Source organism: Arachis hypogaea, chromosome 20 (assembly GCF_003086295.3).
Source record: "Arachis hypogaea cultivar Tifrunner chromosome 20, arahy.Tifrunner.gnm2.J5K5, whole genome shotgun sequence".
NCBI classification, from domain to species: Eukaryota; Viridiplantae; Streptophyta; class Magnoliopsida; order Fabales; family Fabaceae; genus Arachis; species Arachis hypogaea.
In genome coordinates this window covers 92,042,434-92,055,226 of record NC_092055.1, presented here as the reverse complement: position 1 = coordinate 92,055,226, position 12,793 = coordinate 92,042,434, and the positions used below count along the sequence as shown (strand labels likewise).

Here is a 12,793-nt window from a genome sequence, read left to right as displayed (position 1 = left end):
CACTTATCATAGAAAACGAAAAATAGAGAATATAAGAACAAGGAATGAGTCCACCTTAGTGATGGTGGCGTTTCCTTCTTGAAGAACCAATGATGTCCTTGAGCTCTTCTATGTCTCTTCCTTGTCTTTGTTGCTCCTTCCTCATTGCTTTTTGATCTTCTCTAATTTCATGAAGGATGATGGAGTGCTCTTGATGTTCCACCCTTAGTTGTCCCATGTTGGAACTTAATTCTCCTAGGGAGGTGTTGATTTGCTCCCAATAGTTTTGTGGAGGAAAATGCATTTGAGGCATCTCCGGGATCTCATGGTGATGAGCTTCCTGCGCCTCTTGAGCTCCATGAATGGGCTCTCTTGCTTGCTCCATCCTTTTCTTAGTGATGGGCTTCTCTTCCTCAATGGAAATGTCTCCTTCTATGAAAGCTCCAGCTGAGTAACATAGATGGCAAATAAGATGAGGAAAAGCTAGCCTTGCCATGGGGGAGGACTTTTCGGCCATTTTGTAGAGTTCAAGAGAGATGACTTCATGAACTTCTACTTCCTCTCCAATCATGATGCTATGAATCATGATGGCCCGATCCACAGTAACTTCAGATCGGTTGCTAGTGGGGATGATGGAGCGTTGGATGAACTCCAACCATCCTCTAGCCACAGGCTTGAGGTCCAGTCTTCTTAGTTGAACTGGCTTGCCTTTGGAGTCAATCTTCCATTGAGCTCCTTCCACACATATGTCCATGAGGACTTGGTCCAACCTTTGATTAAAGTTGACCCTTCTAGTGTAGGGGCATGCATCTCCTTGCATCATAGGCAAGTTAAACGCCAACCTCACATTTTCTGGGCTAAAATCTAAGTATTTCCCCCGAACCATGGTGAGATAATTCTTTGGGTTCGGGTTCTAAATTTGTTCATGGTTCCTAGTGATCCATGCATTGGCATAGAACTCTTGAACCATTAGGGTGCCGACTTGTTGGATGGGGTTTGTTAGAACTTCCCAACCTCTTCTTTGGATTTCATGTCGGATCTCCGGATACTCATTCTTCTTGAGCTTGAAAGGGACCTCAGGGATCACCTTCTTCTTGGCCACAACATCATAGAAGTGGTCTTGATGAGCTTTGGAGATGAATCTTTCCATCTCCCATGACTCGGAGGTGGAAGCTTTTGTCTTCCCTTTCCCTTTTCTAGAGGATTCTCCGGTCTTAGGTGCCATCAATGGTAATGGAAAAACAAAAAGCTTATGCTTTTACCACACTAAACTTAGAATGTTGCTCGCCCTCGAGCAAGAAAAGAAAGAATAGATGAAGAAGAAGAAGAAAATATGGAGGAGAGGGGGGTGGTGTATTCGGCCAAGAAGAGAAGAGAGGGTTGTGTGGTGTGAAAATGAGGAAGAATGGAGGGCTATATATAGGGAAGGGAGGGGGGTATGGTTCGGCCATAAGGGTGGGTTTTGGGTGAGAAATTGATTTTGAATTTTGAAGGTAGGTGGAGTTTATGAGGTAGGTTTATGGGGAAGAGTGGATGGATGTGAGTGGTGAAGTGGTGATAGGGAAGAGAGATTGAGGTGATTGGTGAAGAGTTTTGGGGAAGAGTGTTTATGGGATTGTGTGAAAGGGGGGTGAGAAGAAGTGAATGGAGGTAGGTGGGGATCCTGTGGGGTCCACAGATCCTGAGGTGATCCTGTGGGGTCCACAGATCCTGAGGTGTTCAAGGATTTACAACCTTGCACCCAATTAGGCATGCAAAATACCCTTGCATACAACTTGGGCGTTCAGTGCCAGATTGGTGCTTGTTCTGGGCGTTGAACGCCCATTTGTTGCCCATTTCTGGCGTTGAACGCCAGAACCATGCTTGTTCTGGGCGTTCAGCGCCAGCTCTTCTCCAGGGTGCAATTCTGGCGTTCAAACGCCCAGATGCTGCCCATTTTGGGCGTTCAGCGCCAGAACCATGCTCTGTTCTGGCGTTGAACGCCAGCAAGATGCATCTTACTGGCGTTTAAATGCCAGTAAGGTCTTCCTCCAGGGTGTGATTTTTCTTCTGCTATTTTTGATTCCGTTTTCAATCTTTTTATTTATTTTGTGACTCCACATGATCATGAACCTAATAAAACATGAAAAACAATAAAAATAGAAATTGGGTTGCCTCCCAACAAGCGCTTCTTTAATGTCAATAGCTTGATAGTGGGCTCTCATGGAGCCTCACAGATGTTCAGAGCATTGTTGAGACTCTCCAACATCAAACTTAGAGTTTGGATATGGGAGTTCAACACCAAACTTAGAGTTTGGTTGTGGCCTCCCAACACCAAACTTAGAGTTTGACTGTGGGGGCTCTGGTTGACTCTGCAATGAGAGAAGCTTACTGTGCTTCCTCTCCATGGGTACAGAGAGAGATCCTTGAGTTTTAAACACAAGGTTGTCCTCGTTTAATTGAAGGATCAATTTTCCTCTGTCCACATCAATCACAGCTCTTGCTGTGGCTAGGAAGGGTCTTCCAAGGATGATGAATTCATCCTCATCCTTCCCAGTATCTAGGATTATAAAATCAGCAGGGATGTAAAGGTCTTCAACCTTTACTAACACGTCCTCTACTTGTCCATAAGCCTGTTTTCTCGAATTGTCTGCCATCTCTAATGAGATTTTAGTGGCTTGCACCCCATAGATTCCCAGTTTCTCTATTACAGAGAGGGGCATGAGGTTTATCCCTGAACCAAGGTCACACAGAGCCTTTTCAAAGATCATGTTGCCTATGGTACAAGGTATTACAAACTTTCCAGGATCCTGTTTCTTCTGAGGCGATGTCAGTTGATCCAAATCACTTAGTTCATTGGTGAACAAGGGAGGTTCATCTTCCCAAGTCTCAATACCAAATAATTTGGCATTCAGCTTCATGATTGCACCAAGAAACTTGGCAGCTTGCTCTTCAGTAACATCCTCATTCTCTTCAGAAGAGGAATACTCATCAGAGCTCATGAATGGCATAAGGAGGTTCAATGGAATCTCTATGGTCTCTAGATGAGTCTCAGATTTCTTTGGTTCCTCAGAGGGAAGCTCCTTATTGATCACTGGACATCCCAGGAGGTCTTCCTCCTTGGGATTCACGTCCTCTCCTTCCTTCACAGGTTCGGCCATGGTGATTAATTCAATGGCCTTGCACTCTCCTTTTGGATTTTCTTCTGTATTGCTTGGGAGAGTACTAGGAGGGATTTCAGTGATCCTTTTACTCAGCTGGCCCACTTGTGCCTCCAAATTTCCAATGGATGACCTTGTTTCATTCATGAAACTCACAATGGCCTTAGATAGATCAGAGACTAAGTTTGCTAAATTAGAGGTATTTTGTTCAGAGTTCTCTGTCTGTTGCTGAGTGGATGATGGAAAAGGTTTACTATTGTTAAACCTATTTCTTCCACCATTATTAAAGCGTTGTTGAGGCTTTTGATCCTTCCATGAGAAATTTGGATGATTTCTTCATGATGGGTTATAGGTGTTTCCATAAGGTTCACCCATATAATTTACCTCTACTATTGCAGGGTTTTTCAGATCATAAGCTTCTTCTTCAGAAGATGCCTCTTGAGTACTGTTGGATGCAGCTTGCATTCCATTCAGACTCTGAGAAATCATATTGACTTGCTGAGTCAATATTTTGTTCTGAGCCAATATGGCATTCAGAGTATCAATTTCAAGAACTCCCTTCTTCATAGGCGTCCCATTACTCACAGGATTCCTCTCAGAAGTGTACATGAACTGGTTATTAGCAACCATGTCAATGAGCTCTTGAGCTTCTGTAGGCATTTTCTTTAGGTGAATGGATCCACCTGTAGAGGTGTCCAATGACATTTTAGCTAATTCAGACAGACCATCATAGAATATGTCCAGGGTGGTCCATTCTGAAAGCATGTCAGAAGGACACTTTTTGGTCAGTTGCTTGTATCTTTCCCAAGCTTCATAGAGGGATTCACCTTCTTTCTGTCTGAAGGTTTGAACATCCACTCTAAGCTTGCTCAGCTTTTGAGGAGGAAAGAACTTGGCTAAGAAAGTCGTGACCAGCTTGTCCCAAGAGTTCAGGCTATTTCTGGGTTGAGAGTCCAACCACACTCTAGCTCTGTCTCTTACAGCAAAAGGGAAAAGCATGAGCCTGTAGACTTCAGGATCTACTCCATTAGTCTTAACAGTATCACATATCTGCGAGAATTCAGTTAAGAACTGAAAAGGATCTTCAGATGGAAGTCCATGAAACTTGCAGTTCTGCTGCATCAGAGAAACTAATTGAGGTTTCAGCTCAAAGTTGTTTGCTCCAATGGCAGGAATGGAGATGCTTCTTCCATGTAAATTAGAATTTGGTGCAGTAAAGTCACCAAGCATTCTCCTTGCATTATTGTTGTTGGGTTCGGCTGCCATCTCCTTTACTTGTTCGAAATTTTCAATAAGATTGTCTCTGGATTGTTGTAATTTAGCTTCTCTTAGTTTCCTCTTCAAAGTCCTTTCAGGTTCTGGATCAGCTTCAACAAGAATGCCTTTTTCCTTGTTCCTGCTCATAAAAAAGAGAAGAGAACAGGAAAAGAAGAGGAATCCTCTATGTCACAGTAAAGAGGTTCCTTATTGTTAGTAGAAGAAGAAAAGGAATACGGGTGAAGAAAAATGAAGAATCCAAACACAAGGGTAAGGATAGGAGCAGTGATGTGAGATGAAGAGAAGTGTTAGTAGATGAATAAATAATTAGAAGGAGATGAGGGAGAAGGATTTTCGAAAATTATTTTTGAAAAAGGGTTAGTGATTTTCGAAAATAGTTTTTGAAAAAGGTTAGTAATTTTCGAAAATTAAAATAAAAAATTAAAATAATTAGTTAATTAAAAAGAATTTTTGAAAAAGAGGGAAGATATTTTCGAAAATTATAGAGAGAGAGTTAGTTAGGTAGTTTTGAAAAAGATAAGAAACAAACAAAAAGTTAGTTAGTTAGTTGAAACAAATTTTGAAAAGATAAGAAGTTAGGAAGTTAGAAAAGATATTTTGAAATCAAATTTTTGAAAAAGATAAGATAAGAAGATATTTTTAAAAAGATATGATTGAAATTAGTTTTTGAAAAAGATTTGATTTTTAAAATCACAATTAATGACTTGATTCACAAGAAATCACAAGATATGATTCTAGAACTCAAAGTTTGAATCTTTCTTAACAAGTAAGTAACAAACTTGAAATTTTTGAATCAAAACATTAATTGATGATGATATTTTCGAAAATTAGGAGATAAAGATAAGAAAAAGATTTTTGAAAAATATTTTTAAAATTTTCGAAAATAACTAAGAAAAATGAAAAAGATTTGATTTTTGAAAAAGATTTTGAAAAAGATAAGATTTTTAAATTGAAAATTTGATTTGACTCATAAGAAACAACTAGATTTTAAATTTTTTTGAAAAAGTCAAATCTAATTTTCGAAATTTTAAGAGAGAAAAGGGAAAGATATTTTTTTGATTTTTGAAATTTTTAATGATGAGAGAGAAAAACATGAAAATGATGCAATGCATGAAAATTTTGGATCAAAATAATGAATGCATGCAAGAATGCTATGAATGTCAAGATGAACACCAAGAACACTTTGAAGATCATGATGAACATCAAGAACTTATTTTTGAAAAATTTTTAATGCAAAGAAAACATGCAAGACACCAAACTTAAAAATTTTTCATGTATAGACACTATGAATGCAATAATGCATATGAAAAACAAGAAAAGACACAAAACATGAAAACATCAAGATCAAACAAGAAGACTTACCAAGAACAACTTGAAGATCATGAAGAACACTATGAATGCATGAATTTTTTTCGAAAAATGCAAGATGAATATGCAATTGACACCAAACTTTCAACTTGACTCAAGACTCAAGCAAGAAATACAAAATATTTTTTTGATTTTTATGATTTTATGATTTTTTTGTATTTTCTTTTATTTTTTTTTCGAAAATCATTTTAAAAAAAAGAAAAATAAGGATTCCAAAATTTTTAATATGAATTCCAAGAATCTTATGCTCTTTAGTCTAAAGCTCCAATCAAAGGGTCAGGCATGGCTTAATAGCCAGCCAAGCTTTAGTATGTAACTCAGACATGACACGCCTAACATACCCATTCCAGAAGAATTAGACATGGCTTTACAGCCAGCCAAGCTTCAGCATGCTTCATGAAACACTAGAATTCATTCTTAAAAATTCTGAAGAAAAATAATTTTTTGAAAACATTTTTATTTTAAAATTTTTTTCGAAAACAAAGGATAAATTTTTGAAAGATTTTTTTTTTGAAAAATTTTTGAAAATAAAAACAAAAAGAAAATTACCTAATCTGAGCAACAAGATGAACCGTCAGTTGTTCAAACTCGAACAATCCCCGGCAACGGCGCCAAAAACTTGGTCCACGAAATTGTGATCATCAATGGCGCCATCAACATGGTACGCTCAATTGTAATCTCAACTTTTTATCACAACTTCGCAAAACTAACCAGAAAGTGCACTGGGTCGTCCAAGTAATAAACCTTACGCGAGTAAGGGTCGATCCCACGGAGATTGTTGGTATGAAGCAAGCTATGGTCATCTTGTAAATCTCAGTCAGGCGGATATAGAATGGTTATGGAGTTTTCGAATATTTATAATAAAATAGGGATAGAGATACTTATGTAAATCCTTGGTGAGAATTTCAGATAAATGCATGGAGATGCTTTCGTCCCTCTAAACCTCTGCTTTCCTGCTGTCTTCATCCAATCAGTCTTACTCCTTTCTATGGCTGGCTTTATGTAAGGACATCACAATTGGCAATGGCTACTTTTGATCCTCTCTGGAAAATGGTCTGATGCGCTGTCACTGCATGGCTAATCGTCTGGAGGCATCACCCTTGTCAATGGCTGCATCCCATCCTCTTGTGAAAATGGTCCAAATGCTCTGTCACAGCACGGCTAATCATCTGAGGTTCTCGATCATACTGGAATAGGATTCACCCTCCTTTTGCGTCTGTCACTACGCCCAGCACTCACGAGTTTGAAGCTCGTCATAGTCATTCAATCCCAGAGTCCTACTCGGAATACCACAGACAAGGTTTAGACTTTCCGGACTCTCATGAATGCCGCCATCAATCTAGCTTACACCACGAAGATTCTGATTAAGAAATCCAAGAGATACTCATTCAATCTAAAGTAGAACGGAAGTGGTTGTCAGGCACGCGTTCATAGGGAATGATGATGATTGTCACGTTCGTCACATTCAGGTTGAAGTGCGAATGAATATCTTAGAAGCGGAATAAGTTGAATTGAATGGAAAAACAGTAGTACTTTGCATTAATCTTTGAGGAACAGCAGAGCTCCACACCTTAATCTATGGAGTGCAGAAACTCTACCGTATGAAAATACATAAGTGAATAGAGGGTAGGCATAGCGGAGTGGCCAGCCTCCCATGGAGGTCTAGAGATCTAAAAATGATCAAAAGATGTTCAAAGATGTCTAATACAATAGTAAAAAATCCTATTTATAATAAACTAGCTATTAGGGTTTACAGAAGTAAGTAATTGATGCGTAAATCCACTTCCGGGGCCCACTTGGTGTGTGCTTGGGCTGAGCTTGAATGTCACACGTGCAGAGGCTCTTTCTGGAGTTGAACGCCAGGTTGTAACGTATTTCTGGCGTTCAACTCTGGTTTGTGACTTGTTTCTAGCGTTTAACTCCAGACAGCAGCGTAGAACTGGCGTTCAACGCCCTTTTACGTCATCTAAACTCGTTCAAAGAATGAACTATTATACATTGCTAGAAAGCCCTGGATGTCTACTTTCCAACGCAATTGGAAGCGCGCCATTTTGAGTTCTGTAGCTCCAGAAAATCCACTTTGCGTGCAGGGAGATCAGAATCCAACAACATCAGCAGTCCTTCTTCAACCTCTGAATCTGATTTTTTCTCAAGTCCCTCAATTTCAGCCAGAAAATACCTGAAATCACAGAAAAACACACAAACTCATAGTAAAGTCCAGAAATGTGAATTTAACATAAAAACTAATGAAAACATCCCTAAAAGTAACTAGATTCTACTAAAAACATACTAAAAACAATGCCAAAAAGCGTATAAATTATCCGCTCATTAGCCCATAAGTTTCTTCTTTCTAACTTGTTTCAACATTGGCTGGAAATTTTCAGAAGGGTGGAAGAGCACCGGCTAGTGAAGGTCAACAGGGTGAGTGACCTCCAGAGTGCAAGCAGCAGTAGAAGTTTATTTATTATGATTTATGCAGTAGCTGAAAGCTTTCTTGTTGGAGAATGTCTATTGAAATAGTGGGGTTCATGCGGTTTTGTTTTATGATGCTTAATTCATTTTTCTCTTTTAAGGTCTTGGTAGTTTGAATTGTTGGTCTCCATTCTCCTATTTTCCCTACATGTTTTGGAGAGAATGTTGTTATATAGTGTTAGGATGTTATGATTGTTATTGCTGGACTTTGTATTTGTGTCTCGTATACTTCAAATATATAGTGGGAGTTTGTAGTTTACTTGTTGCTGTTGATTGTAAACCATTAAAGGATGTTCACGGTTTTCTCTTCCTGTGGCATTGTCTCACTACAACTTGTTTATTGGTGTTAAGTGTTCTTTATAAAATTTGAGAGCTTTGTGGAATTCCATTGTTTAAAAATGAGTTTGGGCTTTAGAATTAATTTTTATCAGTAATTTTTTAGACATAACCGATCAAAAATGATGGAATGCATTAGGTTTTTGTGCAATTTGGAGATATTGATTCATTAACTATGTTTCTTTCAGTACTTCTTTATTGGAACCACTAAGCTTATATGCAAATTCATCGAAACTATTTTTAATCTTTCATTCTCAACTTCGAAATCATGCAGTTTTATGATGAGCTATCATGAAGGCATGCATGCTCAGATATCACATGACTTTCAAATTACAACTAATGAGTACCCAAATCTATGCTAATACTTTTGACTAAAGATTTTACCATCCATAATGACTTGCAAATAATAAAGTTGGATTTTGAATTAAATTACTCCAAATATGTTTATATTTATTAACAAAAGAAGCCTACTACTATTACTACTACTACTACTATACTACAGTACAATTCATGTAGGGATGATATACACAAGCATTCTTTTTTCTTTTTTTTTCATTTCTTCCTACAGAAATACATACTTAAATACAACACCATCTCAAATCCTAGGGATAGGGAACTGGAGATTTCAGCTCCAAAACACAATTTCCATTGATTCCACCATGCACTCTGAAACTGTTTGGTCTTTTTTATATTTTCTTCTCGAGGCATTGATGGCAGGGCATTTTAGCCAGTTTCACTGACCTTTTCTTTACTGTTTTTAGGGTAGTTTCATGCATTTCCTTAGAAAATAAGCTAGTTTTGAGTAGATATTCACTTACATCTTGATTCAAGCATACATTGTGCACTTTACATGATTTCATGAGGATTTTGCATGAATTTAAGGACAAATTGGATGTTGCATTTCCCATGACTTGGACTAGAACTTTGATGCACTTTATTGCTTGATTTCAGGACAAAGAAAGCAAAGAAGAACCACATTAGTGGCTACGTTAGTTACACTAACGTTAACACTAACGTGGAATGGGAGTAACTTGCAAAGTTAATGAGAAAAGTGATTGCCAATAACGCTCTCGAAGCCATCATTGCCCACGTTAAGAGTCACGTTAACTAAGTTAACGTGAACTCTAACGTGGAAGAAAGGAAATGGAGCCAACGTTAGTGACACTCAACATTATCACTAACGTTGGACCAAGCTCATGAGTGGCCACGTTAGTCACCATGTTAACTTAGTTAACGTGGCCTCTAACGTTAAGAAGAAAGGGGGGAAGCGAACGTTAGTGATATTCAACATTATCACTAATGTTGGCCAAGTCACACTAGGCCACGTTAACTCCCACGTTAACCTAGTTAATGTGGAAGCTAACGTGAAGAAGGGAGGTGACGCCAACGTTAGTGACACCCAACATTGTCAATAACGTTGGAAGGAGCCCACACATGCCACCATGAGCCACGTTAACTCCTACGTTAACTTAGTTAACGTGGAAGCTAACGTGGATAAGGGAATGTTGAGCCAACGTTAGTGACACTCAACTTTGTCACTAACGTTGGAGATGGCTAGCATGGCCATGTTAGAAGCCACGTTAACCTAGTTAACGTGGACTCTAACGTGGGAGCTAAAGGGCACATTGGAACGTTAGTAACAATGTTAAGTGTCACTAACGTTCTCAAAGGTTGGCACGCCTACATTAGAAGAGCCACGTTAACTAAGTTAACGTGGACTCTAACGTAGGGAAGGGGGAGGCTTCTCAACGTTATTGGGAAAGTTGAGTCCCAATAACGTGCGCGAAGGACAAAGAGGCAACGTTAGTGGCAACGTTTGTGCCACTAACGTTGAGGTTAACGTGGCTCTTACTTGGGTAAGGAACGTTAGTAAAAAAGTTGAATGTCACTAACGTTCTCGAACCCATATTTTCACTGAACGTTAACATCACTAACGTCCTGAGCAAAAGTCTCTGCCCACTTCACACTTTCTCTCTGCAAGTAAAGCCAAGCCCAATAAAGAAGATAACTGCTTCAAACTCAAGATCCAAAGGCCCAGACCCAAGACTTGAAGAACCAACTAGAAGAGTAGAAGAGTAGTATATATAGGAGTAGCTTTGAATTAATAAGGAGAGTTGGAAAATATAGGGAGCCTGTGGGCATAGAATTACTCTTTGTATTTACTTTTTCTGCACCTTCTAGTTTCATTATGTATTCTCCATCTTTGTTTTCATTTTCCAGAGCTATGAACAACTAAACCCCTTTCATTGGGTTAGGGAGCTCTGTTGTAATTTGATGGATCAATACTAGTTTTCATTATTCTTCTTCTATCTTTTCTCTTGATTTTACTTGAAAGCTTTCGATCTTCATCCAATTGGGTAGTTATCTTGGAAAAGAAGCTATTCATACTTGGATCTCTTCTAAACCTTGAAAGAGGAATGAAGAGATCAAGCTAGAAATGCTTTCTCATGCTGGACCAACTTGGGTTTGGATGGATATGTGACTATAATCCTCTCAACACTTAATTTGGGAAATGCATGTGGTATAATCAGTGACCATACTTCATCTCTTCTCTTGAGCAATTGACCAAGGAATTGGCTATTGATCAAGATTTGAGAGATTGAATTACAAGAAATTGTAATTCAATCACTTAAGATTGGCAAGGAGATCAATGAGTGCATTGATTGAGGAAGAGATGAAAATGAAATTGATCCGGAGAATGCAACATCTCCTAAGCCCAATGAACTCCTCATTTCTGATCTTACCCATTCTCTTTAATTTCTGTTATTTACTCTTATGAGCAATTCCCCCATTCCCATTTACAATTCTGCAATTTACTTTCAGTCATTTACTTTCAGTTCTTTAATTCTAGCATTTACTTTTTCTGCCATTTACTTTCCCGCCATTTTATTTCTGCAATTCTCACTTCAAATTCTGATTCGCTCAACTAGAACATTCCTCTAATTAAAGTTTCTTGATCAATCAATCCTTGTGGGATTCGACCTCACTCTATTGTGAGTTTTTACTTGACGACAAATTTGGTACACTTGCCGAAGGAAATTTGTTGCGAGACAAGTTTTCTGTGCATCAGGCATCCATCACAGTGCTCAACTTAACGAAACTAGCTTGCTAACTAATATAACTGAATTTGGTTGAATTAAATGTTAGCTTATTGATCCAGTTTGGTCAGCTAGTGTTCTAACTTGTTCTCCTTACAAAGTCTTTGATTAAGACAATCTGCCATAGAATTAAAGTAGAAGAAATTGATTTTCAAACAGGCAATAGCTTAAGTATTGAAAATTTCTATGTTCTTTCTATAAGCAAAACAGAAGAATGCAATATAACCATGAATATATGAACAAAATAAAATGTGAGCTCTAACAAATTTGAAAGCAATTCTACAGAATTAAATGTCCAATTTTAGTAACAAAAATACACCAGTTGTTTGATTGGGCTAAGAAATAAAAAAAGAGTTTATTGCTTTTCATTGATAAAGCCGATGCATTTTTGTGCGAGCGAAACAAGACTTATATGAGTGAAGCATAAAGAAGTGCACTAAATTCTCTTCTCTTCTGAACTAGCGACCAGTCTAAAGATATAGTCCTTGCACCTGCCACAAATCGACCAGGTGATCTTGATTCAACTGTGGCAGATCGAATCGATGAGGTCTTGGAATTCCCCTTACCCGGGGAAGGAGAGCGCTTTAAACTTCTTAAGCTCTATTTGGACAAGTTCATAGCCCAAGCTGGATCGAGGAAGTCAGGTTTAATTCAAAGCTTGTTCAAAGGAAACCCGCAAAAGATAGAAATTAAAGGATTGACTGATGATATCATAAAGGAAGCAGCAGCTAAAATCGAAGGATTTTCCGGAAGGGAGATAGCAAAACTGATGGCAAGTGTTCAAGCTGCTGTATTTGGGTGTGAGAACTGTGTGCTTGACCCAAGCCTGTTCCACGAAGTGGTAGATTACAAAGTTGCAGAGCATCAACAGAGAAGAAAGTTGGCAGGTGGTGATAAGGCTAGTGCTTGAGGATGTTCATATAAAGGGGGTTGACCCGCCATTTTATTCAAAAAAAAAATAACTAGTGACTTTTATATGTAGTGGCTTACATTTGAAGTTCTTCTCCATTGGAACCAGTTCCTTCAATATCACCTTTCCCCTCATTATATCTACTACCACTCACATGCACCACATTCTTCTCCTGCTTGAGTTTCCAACTTTCAACCCTTTCTTTCCAGTCA

The 12,793-nt window shown here is 38.5% G+C and overlaps 1 non-coding gene across 1 annotated transcript; it reads left to right on the top strand.

The window, feature by feature from the left end:
* The first annotated feature begins 3,878 nt into the window (after positions 1–3,878).
* LOC112787966 (small nucleolar RNA R71) lies at positions 3,879–3,986 on the top strand. Its single transcript, XR_003195351.1, has one exon. It is a non-coding gene; the product is annotated as a small nucleolar RNA R71 (small nucleolar RNA).
* The last annotated feature ends 8,807 nt before the right edge of the window (positions 3,987–12,793 follow it).